Source organism: Pinus tabuliformis, chromosome 6 (assembly GCF_031772625.1).
Source record: "Pinus tabuliformis cultivar Carrire ecotype Pingquan chromosome 6, CPIR1, whole genome shotgun sequence".
Lineage (NCBI taxonomy): Eukaryota > Viridiplantae > Streptophyta > Pinopsida > Pinales > Pinaceae > Pinus > Pinus tabuliformis.
Genome location: NC_142292.1, coordinates 641,877,543 through 641,905,176, shown reverse-complemented (window position 1 = coordinate 641,905,176; position 27,634 = coordinate 641,877,543).

Below are 27,634 nucleotides of genomic sequence, written 5' to 3'. Positions count from 1 at the left end.
TTTGGGCTAGTAGGGATCGCTTCTGTCCACAGAGGGTATTTACCTCCACAACAATTTGGCGACTCCTCTAGGGACTTGGCTTTTTACCTTGTTGTTTGTTTTGTCTTGTTGTTTGATTTGTAAACTTTAGACGGAGTCTGAAGTACGGCTAGATAGCCTTCGAAATGCTATTGCTCCGCATTAGCAAATTAGATCAACACCACTTCAGTCCATCTCCGGTTTGGTTTATGAGCTGAATCACTTGGAACTTGCCTTGTTTCTTGGTAGTTTCTTGGTTTCTCCTACTTAATTAGCTTTATGGGTTGAATCCCTGTATTGCTTCTTGCCCCTTGGTGTACCTGGGTACTATTGACTTAGCTTTGGCTCGTTTGTTTTTTATTTTTACATAGCAAACTCGGCTGGCGCTGTTTTATAGTGTTACAGTCGCGCCAGTTGGTGCATGTTGCACACTGACTACCCGCGCCAATACCTGAAAGGCGCGAGTTTCCACCTGACAGTCGCGCCAGGCCTGGGAACTTTTGAAGTTTGCTTTGCTGTGAGCCCTATGAGCTTAGTTTTTGTTCTGGGTACCCTTTTTAGACTACTTGAGTGTGTTGGAGTGTGATTTGACTGGCTTTGATATTTACCCTTTGGGTGTTTTCTTTTTTCTATCGATTTCACATTTCTAGCCCTCGGGCATCTAGTGGCTATGTGTGTCGAGCCTTCCTCAGGTGTTTTGATCTTCCAGTGGTCCAGTCGATTCTTTCATTACTCCCTTCCACTTGTCTAGTGGTTGTAAATCATTTTGTTGCATTATTTGGGTGACTTGCTTTGTCTTCACTTGAATTCTGCTTCATCTCACTTTGAGCCTAGATTACACGGCTCATTGGTGTCTTTGGGATCTTTCTTGTTCTTTGGAGTTTTGATTTGTGGTTTAGGGAACTGAATGTGCTTGTATTGAATAGAATTTGTTTGTCATCGTTTCTCAAATTTTGTCTAATGCACTTTGCCATCAACAAAAGAAAAAATCTCTTTTGCTTTGTATTAGTTAATGAGAATTAGAACTTTTCATTTTGATTAGTGATTAGTGATCTTAAAGAAGAGTTTGTTAATTTCCATTAGCTGCATCAGGGAATTTCTTTGTTGTTTTGTGATCATTTCGTTTGCGTGAAAGCTCTCAAACCCTCTCGTAACTAGCATTCATCGAATGAAATGACATATTTTGGCATATAATTTGCATTTAGGGAATTTTGAGATATCACATACGGTAAGGCCTGAAAACTGAAACATAATCCAAGATCAACTTTAAAATGAACTGAATGAATCTAACAACGCATTGGAACATAACGCACACATTCAGAGGTCTAGGCTAGAGACATGCTCCGGCGTCATTAAACCTAGTCACTTTTGTTTCACTCAAGGTTGGGTGATTCCTCCTTCTGTGACTCAATAGTGGTCTAGCACGGATTTGAGCTCCCATGTACCGTCGAATATATTGGGAGACCCCACTAGGTTATCATCCTTTTATCCATAGGAAGTCGTGTCTTCCGCCTTACAAGCCGTAATGCACCGAACACAGCATTCGGGAAGATTGACTACCGTACGGAAAGTCCTTGGTTTTCACATGATTACCAAGGTGTATATGCAGTTTTGCAGATTTGTTTGGTAAACCTTTTTGCCTAGTTTCTCTAGAGTAGTCACTTTCGTTCCTTTTCGGACTCCCTAAAAGAGAAGGTCCATCTGAGCACTTGTCACTTCGGGCTCATTAAAAATTCAAAGGCGACTAGAGTCATCTTTTTGTCCTTTTCTCGACTCTTAAAAAATGAAAAGGTCAAGTTATGTCCTTGCGTATTAAAATTTATTCGGCCATGATTCACATTTACCCGGTTAGATCTTGTTTGCGTTAGTTTGAGTAGGGTTCTTTCTCGTTTGTGATAGAAACTTTTCCAGAGTTTACCAACCCAGGCATCCCCTCTGATGGGAATCCTGGTCATTTCCCTCCTCTTGGAAATGTTGGTGCTCCTTACATGGCAACGTTGTCCCTTCCTGGATTAACTGTTGGGTTGCCTTTTTGGTTGTTCTCAACCTCTCTGGTCTGTACTGTCTCAACTGCTGGTCAATCAGTTCCTCCACCCGAACAACATCATTTTGATTCTAAGGTGGACCTCTCCCCTTCTTCACCTGTTTCTGCATCCTCATCTTCTACTTCGCCTGGTGAAAGTCTGGATTCAAGTAACTAGGTGGATAAAACGAAGAGGAAGAAGAGGAAGAAGAAGAAGTCTCCTAGGCGAGAGCTTAAAAGTACAACTCAAGTCAAGCCACCTTCTGCTCCTCCGCAGAGGGTCAAATTTCCTTGTAGATTGTGCAAGGATGACCACCTTCTTCGTGATTGTCTTGGCATTCCCAGGATCCTTGAAGTATGGTCTCAAAATCCGGCTCATCCGTCGTCATGTTATAAAGCTCCTGGCGATGCCACCCTGTCAACTGACAACATTCAGAAGAAAGGGAAGATTCAAATCCCCTGTAGACTATGTGAAGGCAATCATCCCCTTCACCTTTGTCCGCTCATGGATAAATCTTTCGCTGCTTTGGAAAGTCTTACAGCTTCTTCACCCCAACTTCTTGTTGGTTATTAGAGGCTCTCTTTTGATCCCCTCCTTGTGGACAAAGAGATCGACTTAGATTCTTCTCTAGTCTATCCTCCTCCTTCCGAACCTGGCTGTGCCAAGCCTGCTCCAGACCAACCATTGGTCGGAGAGAGTATCGACTTGGGTTCACAACCTGTTGATTACTCTGTTCCGGAGGAGCATCATGATTCTACTGTTCATGTTCTTCTTGTCTCGTCAGATTCTCCTGAATCTGAGAACAACCCTCCTATCCTCGCTAATCAAGAGGGTCCTTCTTCGTCTCTTGTAGCACAGGGGGGCAATCATACGATTCCCCCACCAAGTAGTTTGGTCGTTTCCTTCGACTGGAGTCATTTAACTACATTCCGCCTTCCATCCCATGTTCCTTTCCAGATTACAGTACATGCCTATGGTAAGGTAGTACCTGGCACTGTCTTGGATGAGGGTGCATCTGTCAGTCTCATGCCTTTCACTACTTGGCAAGCTTTGGGCTCCCCACAGCTTGTGCTAGTCGCACATAATCTGTTGGCGTTTGACGGAGGAACCAGTCAACCATTAGGGATCTTCCCAAATTTTCCTGTTACTTTGGGAGGCAAAACCGTCTATATAGACATACTGGTTACCCAAGGTGCTCCAGATTTCAGTCTTCTCCTTGGCCGTGACTATGCTTATGCCATGGGGGCCCTTGTCTCTTCACTTTTCCGTGTGGTTTGTTTTCCACACGACGAAAGAATAGTGACTATTGATCAATTATCGTTCTTTAGTCCCCCGGTGCCTCCTGCGCAGTTGCCATCCCCTACTGGTTTTCATCCACCAGTTGTATCTGCCCCACCGTAGATCAACTACTTGGCAACTTATCCCATTCCTGTATCCAGTGATACAACTGTCGTCCGTAGTGTCCTAGGGGCATTAGGTTCTGACATCTGAGATGTTGTCCTTCCACTGGGTGTGGCACTCTTGGAAGCCCCAAGTTCCTGTTCATTATGATGAAGTTTGTGCGGAGCATAGTTCCTTTCTTGTGTCAAGCTCCTTGAAAAATGAAACTAGGTTGTGCGAAGCATAGTTCCTTTCCTATGTCAAGCTCCTTAAAAAATGAAACTAGGTCTGGTCGAAGCATAGTTCCTTTCATACGTCAATCTCCTTAAAAAATGAAACTAGGTTCGATCGGAGCATAGTTCGTGTTCCTATGTCAAGCTCCTTAAAAAATGAAACTGGGTCCGTCACAGCATGGTTCGCTTTCCTATGTCAAGCTCCTTAAAAAATGAAACTGGGTCTGGTCGAGCATAGTTCCTAATCTTGTGTCAAGCTCGTTAAAAAATGAAACAAGGGTTACGAGGATAGTTTTGATCTTATGTCGACCTCGTTAAAAAATGAAGTAAGGGTTATGAGGATAGTTCTTTTCCTATGTCAACCTCATTAAAAAATGAAACAACTCCCCTTTTTCCAAATCGATTCTTTGATTAAGATCTTGTAAAATCCAAGTCGGGTCTTTCCAAGATCTCGAAAGTGAACCTTCATTCCATCCACTTTGTTGAATGTAATGAAGCTTGGGGGGCATGTACCTCATTTTGCGTCATTATGCTGGGGGCATGCAAACTCATAACAAGCATAGTTTTTCGTTTCAAGCTTGTGTAAACATGAAACCGAATCCAAGCAAAGTTCTCCATGGTTCAAGCTTGTGTAAAAATGAACCCATACCCATTTTACATCTCGTGATTGCTGTCTTTATCTGCTAAATTCTGCTAGATGAGCCTTGGTTGTTTCATTCCATCGCCACCATCTCTTTGGCCGATCATATGCTTTCACTTGGTTGTTTTACCTTTCGTGAGGAACCACAACGATGAGTGGTTTTATTAGCCAGCCTCTTGACCATTACATGTTTTTAGCAGTTCCACCATTGCCGAAACCAGTTGCTGCCCTTTATACCACTCATTCCTCTAGGACGAGTCGCCTTTAATCTCTTTTCTAACTCGTAAAATATGAAAAGATTGCCGAGTTTTTTTCCCTTTTTGACTCGTTAAAGAGAATAAAAATGGAGGTCTACTTTTAGCTCTTTTCTGACCGTCTAAATATGAAAAGATTGCCGATTTATTCCTCTCAACTCATTAAATGTGAATGAGAGGCGGTCGTCTTTAAACTCTTTTCCGACCGTGTAAAGATGAAAAGATCGTCGAACCCTTGTCATTTCAGGTTTGTTAATGGTTACTAAGCGACGTGGCTTCGATCACTTTTTTACTTTTTCAGGTCGAAATCACTACTTATGAAAAGTACTCCTCGATCGTAATGATCGGGCGGTTCTTTCGATCATTGTTTTATACATTTTCGGGCTCGAGAGACACAATTTTACGAAAAAGGACACCCCTAGAGTTTCCTTTTCTACTGTCTTTTCAAATTCTCTAAACATGAAAAGACGCTGAGTTCTTCCTTTGTCAGACTCGTTAAAACTTGATGACATCGGATTTTGTCGAAATGACACTTTATAAGCATATGCTATCCCTGTCAAGCTTGTTGATAAAAATAACTGGGGTACTCGCCAGAAATGGTGGGAAAAATGGAACCACAATTATTGTCGTGTCGGCAGTATGTCACTCTTGAACATGGCACTTGTCTACATTCGTGTCTGGGTGGGGACATCTCATCTTGTTTTTACACTTGCCTCGGTGGGTTTGGGTTATCCTGTTTGACCTCTCACCTTCTCATTACCTCGTCACCATGACCCTTGATCATTTGATTTCAAATACTGCCAATTCCACTGTCGTGCCGCCAATATGTTCAAGAGAAGTTGACCTCTGCAGAATACTCAGCCTCGCTCTGATACCTCACAGAAAACATCTTATCCTTCTCTGTCTCGTGTCGATGATGTGGGAAACATTATGGCCCACCTTCGATCAAGGTCACTTCCTGTCGACTTCAGCTCATTATCCAGGAAGTTGACCTAGAGACTCCTTTCAGGTGCCTTGGACCCTGCATGCCTGAATGGCAGGTTCTTCGCGTTCGACGCGAGGTTTTCATCATTGGCCTCTGATCGAATGATTCTATGGGTGTTTGACACCGACTCACTGATTCGCACGCCGTAGATTGTACCTATAGTACCTTGAGGACCATTGTAATTATTGGTGGTACCTCTCGCGTCTGTTAACAGTTTTCATCATTGACTGGTAATCAAACGATGTTCTTGCATGTTCGACTTCGACTCCCATATTCGCATGCTTGAACTTGTACTTTGTTCGGGTCAAGATGGAGTGCAAGACCCTGGATTTTGTCTGTTGAGATCGAGGTTGCAATTTTGTGGATTGTTATGATCATTACATGACTCATTCACTGGATGGCTGCAACCATGTCTGAGTCTACTTATCGATCCTTACTGGATGGCTGTGCCTATATCTTGGATCTGGATTTTTATGTACTCTGTTATGGATGGCTGCACCCATACCACGTACGTCATGTACTTGAGATATCAGTTGTACTTCTTCATGCAGGTTCTCTGGCGGCAGTGTTTTCAGTTGGCCATGTTCTTGTAAAGCATTTCACCCCTCTCTCTCTCGGGATTCATGCTTTAGGGGGCATCTGTTACACAGTAATTTGTCACCGTCCCTATTACCCCTTCTCCTGCGCATTGGAGGACTTATTCCGGGACCTGTGAGAAGTGACATGACCTAGAAACACTCGCATTGTATCCCCTTGAGTATGTACTTCATATGCCCTGAAGACACGTTCTGCAAAATACCCATAAAAATAGCCCTTTTTCCATTTGTGCGGTTCCACTGTCTATCACTCGCACCAATGGGGGAAATCCTCCAAAGAGGTTGCGCCAGCTGGCGCTTTTTCTTAGAGTCGCACTCACGCTAGCCTAGTTGGGTAAAGTTTTTAACAAACAAACTTACGAAGGTTCTTCCTAACATATTCATGAACTGATTCCATCTTGAGTTAGTTCAGTTGGGCTTCGAATCTCCATAGAAGGGAAGTAGTTCTCCACCTCTCATGGAAGCTTCTTAGTGATAAAGCCAATCCCATGAATCTTGTGGATGGCCCTAACTCCTTCTCCTCTATCTATAAAAGCTTGTCCTTTTGCCTTTGACAAGTTAGAGTCTCCAAGTTCCAAATTCTAAGTCTCAAAGTCTGGGAATTGCTAAGTTCATGCTACAAGAAGCCTTCTTCATTCCCATGAAGCTAAATCTAAAGTGATAAGATTCTTCTCCAAGTAACCAAGGAGAGAGAGGCTTGTTCCCCATTCCCAACAAGCTTTGCAAGGCATGTGTTGCTGATCACCCAGCCAAAGGAGGATTTGACGTCAGAACTATGGTTGTATTCTTCTTTGTTGTTTATCAATAGTAGACGACTATCATTATGGTTCCACTCTTATTGTCTTTTGTAATGATGATTGAGTTATATCCTTATTGACTGATATATAGTTGCATCTATTGGATTTTATGCTTGTAGTTGTGTCGTTCTTTGCATGTGCAGGTGTCCATTCACGAGGATCGTGGGGATTGTGACCAGCCAGAGCAAAGAAACGGGAGTGACGACTCTTCTACAAGTACTAGCGTTGGAATCCAGGTAGGCCCTCATCATCGGTCTTTGATTTGCAATTAGAAACCTGCGTATTAGCATTGTTTGATTGTTGCTAGACCCCATTTGGGCTAGTAGGGATCGCTTCTATCCGCAGAGGGGATTTACCTCCACAACACATCCTCCTCTAAAAAAGTGATTTAACTCATCCATCATTTTACTAAGATCATACATCTAGGGGACTATCCTAGGGATTATATAAGAAAATAAAATTGGTCTTCTACCTAACAACGACCATGGATACTCAGTTATTGGCAAGACTTCTAGTAATGGTGAAATTCTCCATTCATGTATGTCATTCCGTTCGATAGCTTTACCTAGAATTAGGCACAATTCCTTTAAATTCCTCTTGATGTATTTCCATTTATTTCTTGGGGTGTAACTAATACTTGTACTAAATGGAGGACTTGGAGAGGCAGGGAGAATTCCATCGGTAAGCATATCCAATGTGAGAAAACCACCTATAAAATTAGGATGTAGGTACATGGTGGACAAAAATATAAAAGATCTATAGGGAAATAAAAAGCATGAGAAGGTGAGGAGACAAAGATAAGGACCTCTAGAATGGATATTAGAGAATGTGAACCTGTAAGGGATATGGATGTTAAATAGGGAAAATAGATGTTAAGTGAGACAAAATGCAAGGAGGGGTCCATGTTGAAGGGAGTGGTAGTATTTAAGAGAGAATTTGGCTTATCAACCAAAACCTACATGATTGTCCCCTTGGGAAAAAACTCCAAATTTAGAATATCAAATGCAACTATAGATGTTAGGTTCTCTATACGATTTTTGGAGGGGGAATGTACATGCATTATTAGAGAAGTATGAGGTGACCTCCAAATTTGAATCCCCTTGGGGGGGTCAACTTAATAATCACCTACGCCCTCAAACATAACACAAGTTTCAATATGTGATGGTTTAAAACTTGAGATATAGAAGAAAAATGGTGTAATCTTTTCGACCCTTTGGCCCTAAAACCCCCATCATATCAAAAACCCTTTAGCTTGAAAAAAAATCATTTAGATTTCGTCTTTGATTGATATATAGTTATAAGGAAATTTGTAACTATTTTCTTTTTGGAGACTCTTACTAATTAACTAAATGGATTTTTTTGGGAATCTTGAAACATGGTTTCGAGCAATATTGTGATTTATTTTTACTTGAAGTGCACTTTGAATGCATAAATCGATTTACTGCATTAAAAATCCCCTCAAACACTTTCCATGTTAAACAACATAAACATATGATTCTTAAGTATATCTATTGGATTTTGGGTATAATTGAATAGAAAATGTGCCTTCAAATGGGCCACTTCATTTATTTATTACACTATACATATTTTATTAGTGTTTTCTAATTAATTGATGAAATGGTTTTTTTTACGCAATATGGAAATAAAATTTCAAGCAACATAGTTATTTCTTGTTGTTTAAAATGCAATATTGAATGTATAAACGGATTCTTCAATACCGTAAAAAATTCATGAGGTACTCCAAATTTACAAATTATATATTCTAAACTTATGATTCTTAAAAACCTCTACTATATTGTGGGTAAAATTAACAAGAAAAAATGCTCAAGAAATTACCATTTACTTTACTAGCTAGACTACATATATCTATTCATTATAATTTTACTAATTTATATGTAGTTATTTAAAATATAATGGTCTCTTTAATCACAAACAAACAAATAATAATTATAATTTAATCAAATGTTTTATAGATGAAAACAAATATTAATATAAGAGAAAAAATAATATTATTTTGTTATTTCAAAATTTATTATTTTATATAAATAAATTATTTAAAACATAATAACTTAGATATTTAAACAATTGTAGTCCAATTTAGCAACAGAATGGTCTTCTTCAACGGAATTCAATAATACAATTTTTAGTAAAATATTAATTTTTTTATTTTATTTAAAATATATATGAATGTATAAATTGATTCAACAATTAATTCCACACATGAAAATATTTTGAAACACTCAAATTCTAAAGATTAAAATACATAAACTCTCGGTTAAAAAAAAAAACTCTCTTAACTTTTAATTGAAATTAATTAGAAAAAATACAGTAGAAAAAAATCATTTAACTTATTAATTAAATAAAATATTAAACTAAAGATCTTAAGAATACTAAAAAAAAAATAACGATTAAACTTATCAACTTTTAGACATCATTTATATAGCCTATTCATTCATTACTATTTATGAAAAATTTAATATATAACCATTAATTATTTTGAATAAATTATTAAAATAATTTATATTTATAAATTATTTTATTTATTATAAAAATTAATATATTATTATTTATTATTAATAAATTATTTAAATATAGTTGCTTTCCTTCAGCATCGACAGATACATGAGGCGATCGCCACTTCACAGAAACTGCTTCACACTCTCAAGACAAAGGAACAGAAGGGCATGATCCTAAAGGTGGACCTCTCTAAGGCATTTGATAGAGCAAATTGGCTCTATGTCAGGTTAATACTATCTCACCTAGGCTTCCCACTTGCTTACATCAAATGGATAATGAGCTGCATAAAGGATGTATCCTACAGTGTCCTACTCAACGGGGAAGCTACTCCTTTTTTCCTATCAGAAAGGGGGCCCAGGCAGGGCTTCCCCCTCTCTCATCTACTCTTTTTACTTATTATGGAAGGACTAAGCAGATCCATCACTGCATCCCGGGACATAAATCAGTTGGTTGGCATAAAGATTTTGGAGAATTTTGTTTTGACCCACCTATTGTTCATTGATGATGTCTTGATATTCTTAAATGGTAGCATCGGCGATTCCTCTATACTGCATAATATTTTCAAGCTCTTTCAACAGGCAACGGGGATGATGGTTAACAAAGGTAAATCCACCATTACCATTATCAGTTGCTCTCAGCATGAGTCCATATATACTACCCAGCGGTTACCTTTCTCTGTACTCAATTTGGATGACAAGCTTAAATATCTGGGCTTCCGATTAAAGCCTCTCGGATGCAGGATTGCAGACTAGATGTGGCTTTTCGCAAAGGTGGAAAAACGCTTAAAGATCTGGTATCACAAATACCTTTCTCGAGCCGGTAGATTAATCCTTATTAAGGTAGTTATTGAGGCCACCACGGTGTTCTGGATGACCCTTGCATGGATTCCAAAAGGAATTTTGAACAGGCTCCAAAATATTTGCTGCAGATTTTTATGGAAGGGTAATCAACTTGGGAAAATTTTTGCCTGGGTCAAATGGGACCGTATTGCTATTCCAAAACGATGGGGAGGATGGGGCATAAAAAGACTTGAGCTTTTTTCGAAAGCCTTGGCTGCTAAGCTGGGCTGGAAGCTCATTACCTCTAATAGTCTCTCGACTCGGGTAGCCCACGCAAAATACATTTGGCCTTTAAATGTGGTGGATTGGTTTAGACAGACTCACCCCCTGACTATTAATATCTCCAACATATGGAAGGCAATGATGAATGCACTCCCCCTGCTGCGACAAGGAATTACCTGGAGAATAAAGGAAGGTAACGCAGTTCGTATTGGCACGGACCCATGGGTGGGATGTGGGAATGCACACAGGTTGCCAGCCGAATTAATTAGATTCCTAAATCACAGGGGCATTATCTACATCAAGCATATTGGCGACCGCAATAATTCTACAGTCCTTCATCAGGCATGGAAATCCGCTCATGCATTAGACATACCTGAACATTGGAGACTAGATTGGCAACTTTACATAGAAGCCCTCACACAGGCCCATATCCATCTAACAGAGGATCCTGATGAAATTATTTGGGCTTTTGCTAAGAATGGAACTTATACCCCAAAAGAAGGATACATCAGGCTCATGGATCCCCATAAACCACAGTCTATTGACCCGAACTGGAGAACCTTCTGGAAGCTCAAGGCCGCCCCTCGCACCCGCCTGTGGAACATACTATTTGATAAGATCCCTACTGGTGCCAATCTGATGAAGAGATCCTTCCATGGACCTTATCGATGCCATCTTTGTCGACTTGATGAAGAAAACACTGAACATCTCTTCCTGAACTGCCCGTCCACTAAGGAGTTTTGGAACGGTATTTCTGCTCACTACCCTACCCTGAACCCCTGGCATGGCAACAACATCCAAGAGGCTTGGAATACCTGGTGCCTAGCCCATAAAGGAAAAGCCAGGAACATGCCTCTCCTTGTTTGCTGGGCCATTTGGATAGCCAGAAACCAGTCCATATTCAATCTCAAGGATCCTCACTGGCCTTCTATAGTTCATCACATTATCTCTGACTATGATCTCCTTCCCGAGGATGACAACATAGCCCCTCAGTGCACCATCACCCCTGAAACCATAGATAAATCTAAACCATGGGCATATTTTGATGGTTCTGCTCAGGAAGCAGGATGTGGTGGGGGAGCCATACTATACCTGAATGATACCCACTGGTTTAAAATTCAAATAAACTTGGGGACGGGCACCAACAACTTTGTCGAACTCTGCTCTGCAAAACATCTCATTTACTTTGCATTAACTCATCATTGCAGACATCTTCAATTATTTGGTGATTCAAAAATTGTATGTAATTGGCTCAACAATGCATCACACTGCAATGCATATACACTAAGGCATATACTAGGGGAAGCTCGTAGAATGATAGACATATTTGACTCTTTTGTCTGTCGACATATCTACAGGGAACAAAACTCGGAGGCTGATCAACTTTCTAAAGAGGCAGCGCATCTACAGGATAGTGTCTAGTTGATCCAGGAGGAGATCGATGGTACTCACCATCAATATTACCACAGACCGTTCGTAGAACATGGACAAATTGGGCTTTAAGCCCATGATTTTGTAGATCTCAATGTAAAAATCATGTTTATTTTCTCATATCTATTATACGGCTGTAGATACAACAGTTTTGGTATTGGCATATATAATACTCTCTCTGCGCAGAGAAGATATAATTTTAGAACCTTTTTCCCTCCTTCTGTTGAGGGTAGTTTTGATACAACATAGATATTACAGACTCCCTGCGTGGAGGATCAGTGTTTTAGCAGTAAAGTTTCATCTAGACAGTTATACATGTATCCTGATAGGAAAGTAAGCCTCCATATGCATATGCCTTGGCATCTACAAAATGTAATTTCTTATATAATTAATAGAAATTACGACTTTTTCTGTGGGAAATTTTTTTTATTTAAATATAGCTATAATTTATTGAGTAATTAAATTAAAAAAATTTCAGTAATTTTTAAATCTCAAAAACCACTAATCTTTAATATCAATATTATATTAGTATTCAAAATCCATGTTCCCAATGCCCTCCCAAGTCCAACGAGACTAATTATTTTATGTCAAATTATATTTTATTTTATTTTATTTAAAATATATTTTTATTAGATAAATGGATTCTATGTCTTAGAAAATTTTGAGATGTTTCGATTGTTGAATTTTGAGAGGTTTAGATTGTTGAAATTTTATAGATTAATTCAACAATTTTTTACATGATGGATAAATTCCATGAAAAATATGTTTGAAAAACTTTTAAAATACAAAGATTTTAATACATAAAACAATTAAACTACAATATTATAATGGTCTATACCTTTACATTAATGAAATTTAAGCTTCCATTCCTTAAACATATAGAAATCTCTCCATATATAAAATATCATGAATATGTTATCAAAATAGTATGGACATTTACTTTTCAAACATCTCACACACATATGTATGGTTAGGTAATGTGAGTTTAGAGACATGAGTAACTAAGTTAGTGGCCATTTAAACTCTAGCCCTTAGCATGACTATTTTTTGTTAACAAAATTGATCATTTCATCATAGAAACACCACACCTTGTCATTGTATATTCTAATCTTCCTAGACTTATAAATAATTTTATATTTTAAATAAAAAATTATAAATCTCTAAAATTAAAATTTTATTTTTTATAATTTATATTTAAAAATATTATTAATAATTAAAATTCTTAATATGTAAATAATAAAAATTTATTGATGATAGAAATTTTTAGATTATATTTTAAGTCTTATTATTCCTCTTTATTAATTGATAAAAAAAATTAAAAATTTATTTTTTAACTTTGAAATCAACTTTTAATTCTCTATTTGCAATGCCCTCCTAAAATATGTTTTTACATTTTATTACCATGCCTCAACAGAATTTGAAAAATCTCTCTATTAGCTCTCAATTATAATTTTATCATTACTTTTATCATAAACATTGTAGTAAGTAAACATAGATAATATAGTTTTAAATATATAAATAACAATTCTAGTTTATTAATTATTATTTGAATATTAATAATAGAGAATATATATATATATATATATATATATATATATATATATATTTTTTTTTTTTTTTTTTTCTAAGTAAAGACTAATTCTATTAAGAAAAGAGGAAAATATAGTTACAAAGAGGCAAAGGCCTCAGCCCACAGCATAAGAGTGTTGTACCTGAGACACTGAGCCTGAGCTAACCCAAACTTTGGGAAAAAGACACTTACAATATGATAGAAACCTGCCAACTAAGCTTGGCATATACTGATAATATATGGAGCTGAGAAGAGGATAATCTTTTTGAGGTTTCAAACAAACCCAGCCTATCAAAAAAGTCATATACTTCTGGGTTACAAAAAAACAGGACCAACTTGCATGACCACCAAAACAGAGACTGAATAACAAAAACTAAGAGGGGCTGAACCTAACCCATGACCTCCAGGAAGAGACATAGTAGAGAGGTGAGCGACCACTTAACATTACTGCTCCATCTGTTCCTCGATGATGGGGCACTCATAATCGAACCAATTGACACCATCCCGCTCCATGTCTCCCAAGCAACTACCACCTGGAGGAACCAGCAAGGGATTGATGCCACTGGAGCTCGGAGCAAACGCCATTGAAACATAACACGATGGCTTATCATTCTTTGTCTAACCATGGTGAGGCCACCAGGAGAGCATAGAATTGTCTAGACCGAAAGGAGAATTCCGCGAAACAAAGAGCGCATCAGGAATCTGAAAGAGGCTTAAGGAACAAGACTCAATGTGGAAGGAGGGACCCCCAACAAAAGTATGAAGAATCGCCCAGCGTCTGAGCAGAATTCCGGAAATCGAAGATCTGCAGGGGAGATCAGCAGGAGGTCTGCAACAGAGATGAACCGGAGCACAAACAGTGAGATTGAAATCCAAAATTTCCCTGAATAAAACCTTACAAACTTCATCTTGGTGAATGTGAACAGTAAAATCCATCTTCCATCGAATCTGCCTTCGTATCTGATTGCCCTTGAATTGCTTCATCTTAAGCCAGGTGACGTTGTGGGAGGATGCGCTGGCTGGCAGGTGGTAGAGCCGAGTGCCGTCTCGCATTAAGTTCCTCATTAATAACTTCGTGAATCACCCGCATCTGGGTGGTTTTCTCCTCCCTGCTTTAGATCATTCTTCACCAAATTATTGAACTCCATTAGTTGGGCTTCTGGGACTGAGCTAGATAATGGACCTGAGCAAAGTTCCAGTTCACAGTTAACCCCAATGTTTGCCAATAGGTCTGCCACTTTATTTCCATTCCTTCGGATGTGCTTGAAGGTTACTGCTCTATGAGATGAGAGCCAATCATCAATAAGCTCGAGCCTTTTTTCCAATGTCCATATACTGCTAACTTTTTCTGATGGGGCGCCTTGCATGATTTTGGAAATCATATGTATGATGAGTTGTGAGTCACCCTTTATGATAAGCGGAAAGAATCCATTAGTGTGAGCAAGAATAAGTCCTTGCCAAAGACCTTCCAGCTCCGCCGAATTATTGGAGTCCCATCCTCTTGTACCAAAGAAAGTATGAAGCGGAAGGCCTCTGCAATCTCTGAAGATTCCTCCGAACCCCGCATCCCCTGGGTTACCTTTTGAGGCGCCATCGAAGTTGAGCTGAAACATATGCATGGGGGGGGGGGCTAATTTCCGGGAGGGAATTTGGAAGGTTTAGATGATTCTCTGGCCCTGGGTTCTTGATTCCACTGGAGGTTCTAATTATTCCAACTACTTTGTTCTTGGGGGGACGAGGGAAAGTATTCCTGATACCAGTTGTGGAGAAGAAGTGTTTCCTTGATGTTATGGCATATAGTGTTCCACAATTGTTCCAGAGGCGTAGCTTGATCATTAAAGATCCTCCTATTCCTCTCCTTCCAAATAGTCCACACAAGAAAGCCCGGAATAAATTTCCAGAGAGAATTCAAGATTGTACTTTGATAAGGATTCCTGTCCCAATTGTTGATAGTGGCTGTAATTTCCCCCTGTTTGTGGCCCTCCTTCTGACAATGAAAGCTGACTTTTTCCCAAAGCTTGCGCGCATTAGGACAGGAGAGCATAAGGTTCTTTGTGGTTTCCTCATCTTGTCTGTAGATTGGGCACATGGAGGGTCCATGATATTTCCTTTTCCTGAGATTGTCCCATGTTAGGATCCTGTTATGACTCAAGAGTCATAGAAAAGTGGAGATTTTTGGCCAGTTGTTAGAGTCCCAGACTTTGCTCCATATTGGGTTTTTGACCATGTTCTCCTTCATTATTAAATTGTAAGCTTGCTTGGTGGTGGAAGAGCCTTTTTCTTCATAACCCCATCTAAGGATGTCCTTATCAGTCGAGCATAGAATTTTCCTTTTCATTAACTCTACGGTTAGAGATTGTTGGGCCTGTTTAGATCCATTCCTTAAAATTTGATTCGCCTAGATCCATTTCCTGTAACCTTGTGAAGAAGAAGGAAGCCAAAACGAGTTAATTTTTTCATGGGCCTGAATATCCTGCTCCAGAATCTACATGTGAGTGAACAGATCCTTGATCTTGGGTTGCTGCTGCGAGGAGTCTTCCCAAAATCTTGCTGTGTTTCCGTCCTTGACTTCCCAGAAACTATGCTGCTGGATTAAATTTCTGTGCTGCTTGGCTGAGTTCCATATGAGGGATCCTGTACTGTTTTCTGATATTCTGACAAGCTCTTCTGTTGGACAATTATTAGCATATTTTGCCTTCCATAGAGAATCCCATGGGGTGAAAGATGCAGTCAGCCATCTCCACCAAATTCGAGCCCCCATAACCATGTTGCTATGATAAGGATCTGTGACGCCAGTTCCCCCAGCACTCTTAGGAAGGAAAACGGTGTCCCACTTAACAAGGGCCCATTTTCGGCCAAGCCCAGAGCTTCCCCATAAGAAGGATCGTTGCATGATCTTGATAGCTTGAAGAACCCATTTGGGGGCCACTAGGATAGAGAAGAGATAAAGCGGAAAGGATTGAAGAACAACTTTAATAAGAATTAATCTGCTTGCCATATTGAGGGTTCGGTGAGTCCAAGATGTAAGGTGAGATTCCATATTTTCTAGAAGGATCTTCCAAGCGGAGTGCTTCAAGGCCGAGACTATTAAGGGAGCTCCTAGGTAGGTTGAAGGCAAACTAGAAATAGAAAAACCAAGAATGCGAGCAATGGCTGCTTGGGTCACTGGAGGAGTGTGAAAGAAGAATAATTGAAATTTGACTTTGTTAATAGAAGCTCTAGAGGCATTCGAGAAATGCGAAAGGATCATTTTCAATTGACGAGCTTCTTGGACTGAAGGATGACCATACAACATATTTTCATCCACAAATTGCTGGTGGGTAAAGGTGGAAGAGCTATGGATTGACATACCTTTAAGGAGGTGACAATGTTGAGCATATTTAATATATCGGCCTAGAACTTCTACCATAATAACAAAAGGAAAAGGAGACAGAGGGTCTCCCTGTCTAATGCCTCGAGAGGGATGAAAGGGGGAAAAGGGAATGCCATTAATCAGAATCGAGAAGAACGATGAAGAGATAAGGCTCATGATCCACCTCACCCAGGGAGGAGCAAAGCCAAAAGCTAGAAGGACTTCTTTGATGTACTGCCAGCTTAGACTATAGAAAGCTTTAGAAAGATCAATATTCAGCAACATACCTGATTTTTTGAGATGTTTCAAGGAATGTATAATTTCATGAGTCAAGATGATTCCGTCTGTGATTTTCCTACCTTCGATGTACCCAGATTGCTCTGGAGAGATGATTAGAGGGAGTAGCAATTTGAGTCTAGAAGCTATGACTTTGGAGACAATTTTGTAAATGATGTCGCAAAGGGCAATAGGTCTGAACTTGTCCAGGGTGCTATGATGTGCTTCCTTAGGAATAAGGGCTATGAATGTGGCATTCATTCCTGGAAGCATCCATCGCATGGCTCTTGATTCCTCAACAACTTCCCAAACTTCCATTTTGATTAGGTCCCAGAAAGAATGGAAGAAATTTGAGGTAAAGCCATCTGGACCAGGCGCTTTCCCATCCTTCAACTGGTGTGTAGCAGCTTCTACTTCCAGTAGGTCAACAGGCTTGAGAAGGAGTTGGTTATGCTCCTCGGAAATAAGTTTTGGTATGTGCCTTGTAATTTTCCTTATGTCCTGAAGTCTGTCTGTGTTGGGCTCCTTGTGCACTTGCTTAAAATATTTTAGAAGCTCACTCTCAATTTCTTCATGAGACTCCACTCTTCTACCCTGCGCATTCTGGAGATGGGAGATGTTGTTGTTCATTCTGTGCTGGATTGTGGTTCTATGAAAAAATTTGGTGTTTTTCTCGCCATATTTGAGCCATCTGATTCTATATTTCTGCCTCCATAGCATTTCTTCCTTTCTTTCTCTCTCAGATATTTGTGATTCCACCAGTTTTTCTTGTTCAACTAAGTCCTCTGATCGACCTTCGAGTATGATTTTTTTTGCAGCTGTTTCATACTCTTTTCCAGATCATTTTGAGCCTTGAATATATTACCAAAGGAGTTATGATTCCAATGTTTTATTTTTCTTTTGAGATTCTTGAGTTTTTGCTGAAATTGAAGCATTTTTGTGCCTATAGAAGAGGACAAATTGTTCCATTCTGTTTTAACCAGGTTGTGGAAATCCTGATTAGACAACCAGAAGGCCTCAAAACGAAATAGTTTGGGCTTTTCATTGCCTTGACGGGACCAATGAAGGGAGATTGGCCAGTGGTCTTATCCAGCTATGGGCAGAATAGAAACAACAAAGTCGCCTCCTATATGTATGGCATTGTCTGATAAGAGGAATTTGTCTAGGCGCGAGGCTATTTGATGCGTCCCAGTTCTTTTGTTATTCCAGGTAAAGAGTCCGTTATTGAAGGGAAGGTCGATCAACCAATTGTTTTGAATGAAATCTTTTAGATTGATCCCTTCCTTAATGTTGATGATTCTGCCCCCCCTTTTCTCCTCCAGATTTGTAATCATATTGAAATCGCCCCCAACTATCGAAATAGGGTACATCCTGTTCAGGTTGATTTCTAAGAGGGTGTTCAGGATTTCAATTTTGTGCACGACCTCCTGAGGAAAATAAAAATTTGTTAGAAGTCCATGTGTATTGGTTCCTGTAATGTGGAAAATGCCTAAATGAAATTCCTTGTGGCATGAATGTTGTTAAGGCTGATGGAACAGGGGTCCCATATAATTGCTAAACCACCAGACGCTCCATTAGCATCAACTGCTACAGAGAGACATACCGGCCATGCTTTTATTGCAATCCTTTCTAGTGCCGATGAGTTACACTTAGTGTCTTGCAAGAAGATTATTTGAGGTTTCTCCTGCATAATCAAGTTTTTGAGAATTCTTCCTCTTACTGGGCCATTAAGGCCTCTAATATTCCAAGATAACAGCTTCATTGGGAAGTGTTTGGGAGGGTATCATAGTACTTTTTCAGCTTAGAGTATCCGCCTGACTCTATTAACATTTCTCCTATTCGAATAGTGTGCTAGAGGTCTGTTTTCCACCCTCGCTTTTTGTTATCTTTGTATGTGAGTTTCCGATCCCATACACCTCCTGTTTGGCTGCCAAGGGATTTGTGTCTTTGTGCCTTTGAGAGGATCACTTCCAAGTTTTCTAATTGTCTGGCTGGAATCTTGTCGTAACTATTTGTTTTGCACACCATCTCTAGTTCTAGAAGATCCAGTTCCCCGATGTCTATATTCTCTTGTTCCTCTTCCATTTAAAGAGATTCCTCCAAATCTTTAGTGAATTCTGAAAGTGTTTCGGATTCATAATGAGTATTGTCCACCTCCATTATTTGACTATTCCATGTGGGGATATCCGTCTTATCAGGTAACACCAGATTTGAGGGCAGAGTAATTTCATGAGGATATTTGGCTTTGGAAGGAGCAAAGAATTTATTAGTTGAGGTATCCTTCTTAGAGGACACAGGATTTACCCGGCTCGGATCTGAGTGGCTTCCTAAAGCCTCAAAACTGTTGGAGGTCGAGGGCTGTTAGGTGCTTGCCTGAGGCCGTTTAGGATTAGACACAAGTTTTTTGTGGCCTTTTCTACGACTAGCTACCTTAGTAAAGCTATTAGACTCAGGCTTTTCTGGAACTAAGGGGTTTGAAGGTTTTTGAGTTAGAGGACAGTCCCTATATAAATGTCCCAAGGCATGACATCTTCTACACCTGAACGACACATGCTCATAGCAATCAACTGAATCCATTCAACATCCTCATGATTAATACTCACCTTATCCGGAAGAGGCTTATCGAGGTGCATGTATACACAGATTCTTGCAAAAGAGGTGTATCTTTGAAGTTTTGATTCCTCTGCCACTTTAACGAACTCGCCGAGAGAATTTCCTATAGCTTGTAAGGAGGATTCTTCCAAGTATTCCACAGGTAGAGAATATAGTCTTATCCAAACTGGAGCCCAGCTAAGGTCCTCTTTGTCACGGTTGAAGCGTTCTACCTAGCCTCTGAGGTACAGTCCAGCCGCATTGAAGAAATACGGCCCTCCATCTAGAACCCTGTTTCGATCCTCATGACAATTAAAAATGGCGGTGAAGAATCGTTTAGGTCCTAGTTGCAGAGTGATATGTCCTTTGGGATGCCATTTTGCTGCTATCCACCCACACAGTGCTTTTTCCATTGGCCAGAGTCCTATAAATTTGCCTATTAAGGCATGATCTCTCATATATTTTATCTTGGCATTGATTTGATGACTCAGGAGATCTACCCTTGCTCAGAGTCCAAGTTCCTCTCCAGAGGATGCAGATCGGTGCCGTCCTCTCGATTCCTTTCATTTTTGTCGTTTTCTCCGAGTTGCTACCATTCTGCATCTTTGAATGGGGGAGGCTTCGAGCCCTCCCCCTGGGGTATCATGGAGACCACGACTGCGCGATCAGAGACTGGAGGTTATTTTGCTGATAATGTAATCAGGTGCGCAAAGGATCAGAGCAGTCTGCCATTGCAGGAGTTCACCGAAACCCTAGAATGTTGGAATGCTCTCACAACCCATTTTTCCCATCATGGAAAACCATAAAATATTTATATTAGTTTATATGGTAAAATTCAATAGAAAATTATTACTAAAAACCAGAAATTTATTACACAATCCATGAAAGAGCTTCATGAAAAAGTGCTAAAATTGAGAAAAATATTATTATTATTTTTCTACATGATACTTCTAGAAATCCCAAAACTATGAACTATTAAACTAATCCAATTAAAGCTGTTCTAAGTATGGGTCTCTCTTGTAAATTTATAAATGACCCAAAAACCCACTTATTTCAATCATTTAACCAATATAACCAACAACAAATGAAGCATGAATACTATGTAAAGAATAAGGAATGCAAATGAAAAAATAATTCAAAGAAGAAAAATAAATTGTATAGTAGGGCTATGATACTCTTGGGATGGCCATGCACAAGGATTCTTAGAGCCTTATGAAGGAAACTAAGTCTTAGAAGCTGAAAATGACACCAAAAAATATTATTTGAATCAATCCAATTACATCCTTGGTAGAAATGAAAATTGAGCTACTTAATAACAAGGTTTCTCCACAATAAGACTAAGAAATACATACCCCTAGAGGATAATTAAAATTTCTACTTATAAACATTGATGGGGAAGGGTATTCCTTGAAATAAAGTAGCTTTACCCTCCATAATCCTTCAAAAAATGAATATAATTCAAAACAATAGCAATATTCAATAAGTAATGAGTTATTTTCTACCACAAGATACTATAGGATGGACCAATAAATAAATAAAATATCATAAAATCATGGGCATATTCTGGAGATCCACTCATTTTCTAGAGTGGTCATCAATGTTAATAGGAGATTACTTAGTAAAGATGGTTTTGAGACTAAAAAAATATACCTTTTCTTTTATTATTTTCCAAGCATCCTTCTCTAACAAGGTGATCTAGCTCATCCATCATTTCACCAAGATCATATACCTAGGAGCATATCCCAAAGGCTGTATAAAAAATTTGTTAGTCTTTCTTTTTTACCATAACCATGGATACTCACTTACTAGAAAGGCTTCTAGCAATGGGGAAAGTCTGCATTCATGTATGGCATTAAGCTAGATGGCTTTACATATAATCAGACACAATTCGATTAAATTCTTCTAGATATATTTCAAGTTCTTTCATGGGCTGTAAGCAATAGGTGTAATGACTGAAGGGCTTGGATAGGAAGGGAGATTTCCATTAGTAAACATATCCAATGTGATAAAACTACCTATAAAATTGGGATGTGGGTACGTGGTAGAGTGGAAAGTAAAATATTTGAAGGGAAATAAAAAGCATGAAGAGAGTAATGGAAAAAGATAAGGACGTCTTGAGTGGATCTTAGAGAATGTGAATTTCTAAGGGATATGGGATCTTAGAGAATGTGAATTTCTAAGGGATATGGGAATATGGAAAAGAGATGTTAGGAGAGACAAAATATAAGGAGGGGACCATGTTAAAGGGAGTGATAGCCTTTAAGAGAGAATGTGGCTTATCAGCCAAGACCTATATGATCCTCCCCTTTGGAAAAGACTCCCAATTCAGAATATCAAATGCTGCAATGGATGTTAGTTTCCCTCTAGGAGTTTTGGAAGGGGAAGGTTCTTGTGATTTTAGAGAAGTATTAGGGGATCTCCAAATTCAAATGGCCTTGAGAAGGTCAAATGAATAATTGGTTTGGACATGTTAGGGTACAAACCTGGAGAGAGAGGAGACAAATGGTGTAATTCTTTTGTACCTTTAGCCCTACAACATACATAATATGTAAAACTCTCAAGCTTGAAAAATAATTTCACCTAGAATTAGTCTTCTATAGATAAATATTTATAAGAAATTTCATAACTAATTTAGCTGGCACAGTTTCACTAATTAACTAAATAGCTTTTATTATTGGAATCTGTAAACATTATTTGAGCAACATTGTGATTTGCTTTTGTTAAACGTGGATTTTTTTAATGCATAATTTGAGAATCACCTGCTAATCATTTCAACTTTCCAGAGTACTCTGCTCACATAAAAAAACATACTAGAAGGTTGTTCTCAGTCAGAAACTAACGAGAACGTCAAGTATGTAGCATCGAAGGCCGCAGAAGAGTTAGCCATGCCAGATGTCACCTGTACTGCTGCTTAGAGGTTTTTGCTGCCATGCCAGATGTCACCTGTACTGCTGCTTTAGGGTCATTGGTTTCTCCCACAATAGGTATGCAATGTCACATATTTTTTTGTTCTCCTACTCTTTTCTGAAGGATTTGTTTACATATTCAGCGTGTTAAATTATATTCCTTTCAAAAATATTAAAATTAACAAGTAATTATTTAAGTTAATTAGTATTATTATTATAAACAAAATATTATTAAATTTATTCTTTTTGAAAACATTAAATTTTAAAAATAATATAATTTATTAATTTTTTATTTTAAAAATTAATTATTTCTTCTCATTTTGTCAAATATATATATATATATATATATATATATATATAATTTGTAAATATTAAACATTTTATGGTTACTGTTTTAGATATCTATAAATAGAAAATTACACCATCTATAGGATATTCCTCATAAAAATAAAAGGATTATTTATTAGTTAATAGAGATAACTGGTACCATTATTATAAATAAATAATGATTATTAATATAATTTTTAATTTTCAATTTTCAAAATTAAATATTTGAAAAGTTTAATGCCCATCGGGTTTAATATTTCTTTTTATTCTGTTAAAGTGAGAACTTTGTACTCAATTAAAGTGGCAAATTAAACTCCAAAAATATATATATATATATAGTATTATTAAATATTATATGTTTTAAAGATGCTATTATGGGTATTTTCAAATAAAAATAGTATTGGGTATTTTCAAATAAAAATAGTATTGAATTATTATTTTATATGATATAAACATAACCATTTGAATATGAGTCTTATTAGCCCAATTGTTGAGAAGGCTAGGTGTAGCCCATGTTCTTAATAACCTACATGCTCCTTAGATCTCTACTGCTCCAACCACAAGTCAAACTTGAAAAATCAAAAAACAAAAAAATCAAAAACAACTTAACGAACCAAAATAAAATACAATATATGTATTACTTGAATATATGGTTGGTATTACTTTTGTTTTTAAATTAAAATGAATCTTAATTATTTTACCCGTAATTTTAAAAACATAACCATTTAAATACAAAATATGTATTATTATTAGTTTTAAAGTAAAATAAATGTTAATTGTTTTACCCGTAATTTATCACATAAATAGGTATTAAATCAATACCTAAGTCTACCAACAAAGATACATGATGATCAACAAGAGACTATGAATAAAATTAGTCAGCAGATTCAGCATAGGCAACCAAGCATTAATATGTAGGGTGTAGCAGATGGTAATATTTCCATAAGTCGGTGGGCACTACACACAATTATATGAATCAGCAGATCCAGCAAGGGTAAACCAGCAGTAAAATGACAGGCAAAGGTGGGTACTATTTCAAGTTTTTGAGCCTCTTCATGAGTACAGTACTGTGGCCAACCCCGCACAAAATAATAATAACAATCAGCAGAACCAGCATGCGCAACCATTCAGTAATACGCCTGGTGCAACAGATACCGGTATTTCCATGGTTGATATTAATAAGCACATCGACCCTGGGAAATCGATCCTGGGCACTGATGCTGAGCACTGGTATTTCCATCGTTGATACTTGTATTTCCATTCAGTAACTGGTCCAACAGATACTGGTATTTCGATCGTTGATGCACGAGTCTCTTCATGAACTCAGTATTCTGGTAGACAAAAGACAAAATGATATTAATCAGCACATCGATCCTCGGCAACCGAACAGTAATAAGTCAGGCGTAATAGGTCAGGCGGCACAACAAATAGGGGTAGTTCAGGAGTAATAGGTCAGGCGGCACTTAGTGAATGAGCCTCTCCATTAGTTCACCACTCTGGCCAATTGTGTAGAAGATATACATTTCCAACTTCAAATGCAAATTATATGCCGAAAAAGGTGGAGAGTTTCAGTGAGTTAATCGATGTAGAGAAGGATTATTCCATGGACTATGGGATATTGATGGAATATCTACTGAGGCACTCGACAAACAGTGTCCTCACACCAGTCCCGGGGGCTAATACCCATGCAGACTATCTGTGATGACCCCGGGAAAAATGTAAATGTGGGAATTTTACTGTGGTAAGAAACTAATTTGAAAGTTGTTGTTCTTTTATTTTCTTAAAAAAAACTATAATGTATAATGACATTATCCTATTGGCAAAATTAAATATATTGGAAAATATATATATTTTTGAAATGCTGGCAGCCTTTGGGAGGAGGATTTTAAAAAGAAAAGGAATCAGTTATGAAACTGAAGAAACTACCCTTTCACACAGGAAAAGTCCTGGAAAGGGGGAACCCCTGGTCTGTTGGGACAGACAGGAGGAAATCCAAAAGAAAGGAAAAGAAAACAAGAAACTGGTTAAGTCTGGTAAGGACCAGATAACCAAGCACGAAGAGCATGAATCTTGTTGAGGGCTGTAGGCCTGCAAGATAGCTCGGGGGGAGAATCCAAAGTGGTGATGGATCTCAAGGTTGGGTGGTTAAGAGCAAGTATGGAATGCAGGTGAACTTCTGGAGTACCTATTCATATATCTGGCGAACCAGGTACGAGTTTACCCCAAAAGATTAGCTAAAAATAAACTGTATTATAGAGTGAATGTACAGTAATCATATTCTAAAGCTCTCTTAGATGTTATAATGCTTAACAAATTTATGACAGAAGAACATTTGCGTTGGAACGACAGAATGGTATGAATAGTAGACACATTCTAAATCTCTCTTAGATGTTAAAATGCTTAACAAATTTATGACAGCAGAACATTCGTGTTAAAAAGACAGAATGATACAGGTTAAGTAAGCGCATAGAGATTATCTGTCACAACACGCAGAAGTATATAAAAGCACAGAGATACCAATGCGGTTCAGAGAAACCAATAAAATTTCATTTAGAATAGTACATCATAGTGATTATCTAAATAGGCTTAGCGCCCAGAAAGAAAGAAAGAAGCGACTTGAGGAATACGTTGGTACCATGAACTAACAAACTTTGAAAAGAAAACTAATTGCAATCAAAACTCGAGCAAGGGCGTAAATAATGATTACGATAAGCAAACATACAAAGAAACCCTGAGTCGAGGGTTAGTGTAACAGAATTGCATGAGGTCCTGTGTATCACAGAGCCAGAATTAACCGGCTAAGGTACACGATGAAACTGTTAACAATCAACATAATAACTGAATGATGATAAACGATAAACCATACTAGAGCGGGCGCATTCAGCCGTTGGTACACGGCTGCATACCTTGCTGTAGGTGTAATCATACATCGACAAGCAATAACATATGCATATACTGTGATGGGAAAACCCTAAATATGATTTAGTCCAACCTTGTAACTATTGAAAGCAACAATCAATATCACTGCACAATGGAGAATAATGGCGCATTGAAAAATGAAACCGACCATTATTTGAATCAGACTCAACCGAGTATGGGAAACGAAATAACATTTTCACATCATTCAGGAGAAAAGCATAATAAACAGAACTGTAAGACTATTTCTCAATAGCATGCTGTAACCATTAGGACATCAACCAGACAGTATGCTGTAAATATTCCGGAAGGCCGATAAGAAAATAATACAGTTCTTTAATAAGTAAAGACGAAAGTCTAAAGTGCAAATCATAGACATTTATATAAACATTGGAAAACAAAGGGGTGAGCGCTCAATCACCCAGAATTAAACTCGGTTCAGTCAGGCCGACTCAGAGGCCGAGAAACCACCACTGTTCAAAGTATATATATATATATACACCGGGCATAAATGCCGGAAACACAATAAACAAGTGCCCTTGATTAACTAAAGTGCTGCACAAATCCAAGTATGGAATAGATGGCCGCGAATCATAACTCAGCAGAATGGGTCAAACGCAAAACCCTGAAGACAAGCGAAGCAAACGCCATGAGGGACTCCTCTGGCGAATTTCCATCCAACACTCAAGAATTAAGAGGAACGGCATGAACAGGGCATGTGATTTACCATGCAGAGCGAACCCCAGGTCTCGCACCCAGCTAAGGGATGATGACTTACCTGAAAGATTCAATGGGTGGTGGCTCGGTCATCCCACGAGCCGTGGAAAGGCTGTAGCAATAATCCGCCTGCACACCAAGAGATAAGCCATGAGTTGATATGGGTTCTTAGCAATAGTAATACAATCAAAACCTTGAATCGAAATAAAATGCATAGCTTATATTGAACGGCAGAGCAAAACAGGAATTCGTAGTTAAGCGACAAATAGAGCAGATACCTGAGCAACTGTGGTTGTAGTAACCTTAACATTTCGGTGCAGAGGAGGAACCGGCTTAGTGGTGGAAGAAATCGATCACGGGTTGAGCAAACAGAGAGTGCCGCGAGACCTCCTCGCATACCAAATGAACCAGAGGTGTGACCCGAAGAGTTATGAAAACCCCAAACCCTTGAGCACATATGAACCCTCGGATGTGGACAGCAGATCTCCACCGTTGAAAAGAGCGGGAGTCTAGGGCGGGAAGACCAAAAGCGTAGAACCCAAGGAGTCACATGGCCACGCAGGTGAGCCAGGCCACCTGGCAAAGAGCTGGTAAGAACAATTAATTCTGTCAACCACCTGGCGCCGGAAAGGGATGCGGCTAACACTTTCTGACCGTCGACCAACACATGGCGAGCATTAAACTTTAACGTTAAATATCATAACCAAGGTTCAACCATATATCGTAAGCCAGCTATAGAGTTATACCATCGTGTAGAAAGATTGAAACGCATAGCCATGGTCATGAACATGTTTAGTTACGGCTGTGAACCCGTATGGTTTAATTAATAATTTTTTATTTTATTTTATTTAATATATAAATTTATGTTGGGAACATGACAATGTGGTATCAGAGCTAAGTTTCAATACTGTGGCCTCTGGAGCAGTATGATTTGGTTGTATGGATGATTATTCCATATACGTATAAGAGAGAATTAATTCAACTAACTATCTTTCTTGTCCTATTAATTAGGGGTGTAATACAGAAACAGTAATCAGCTAAA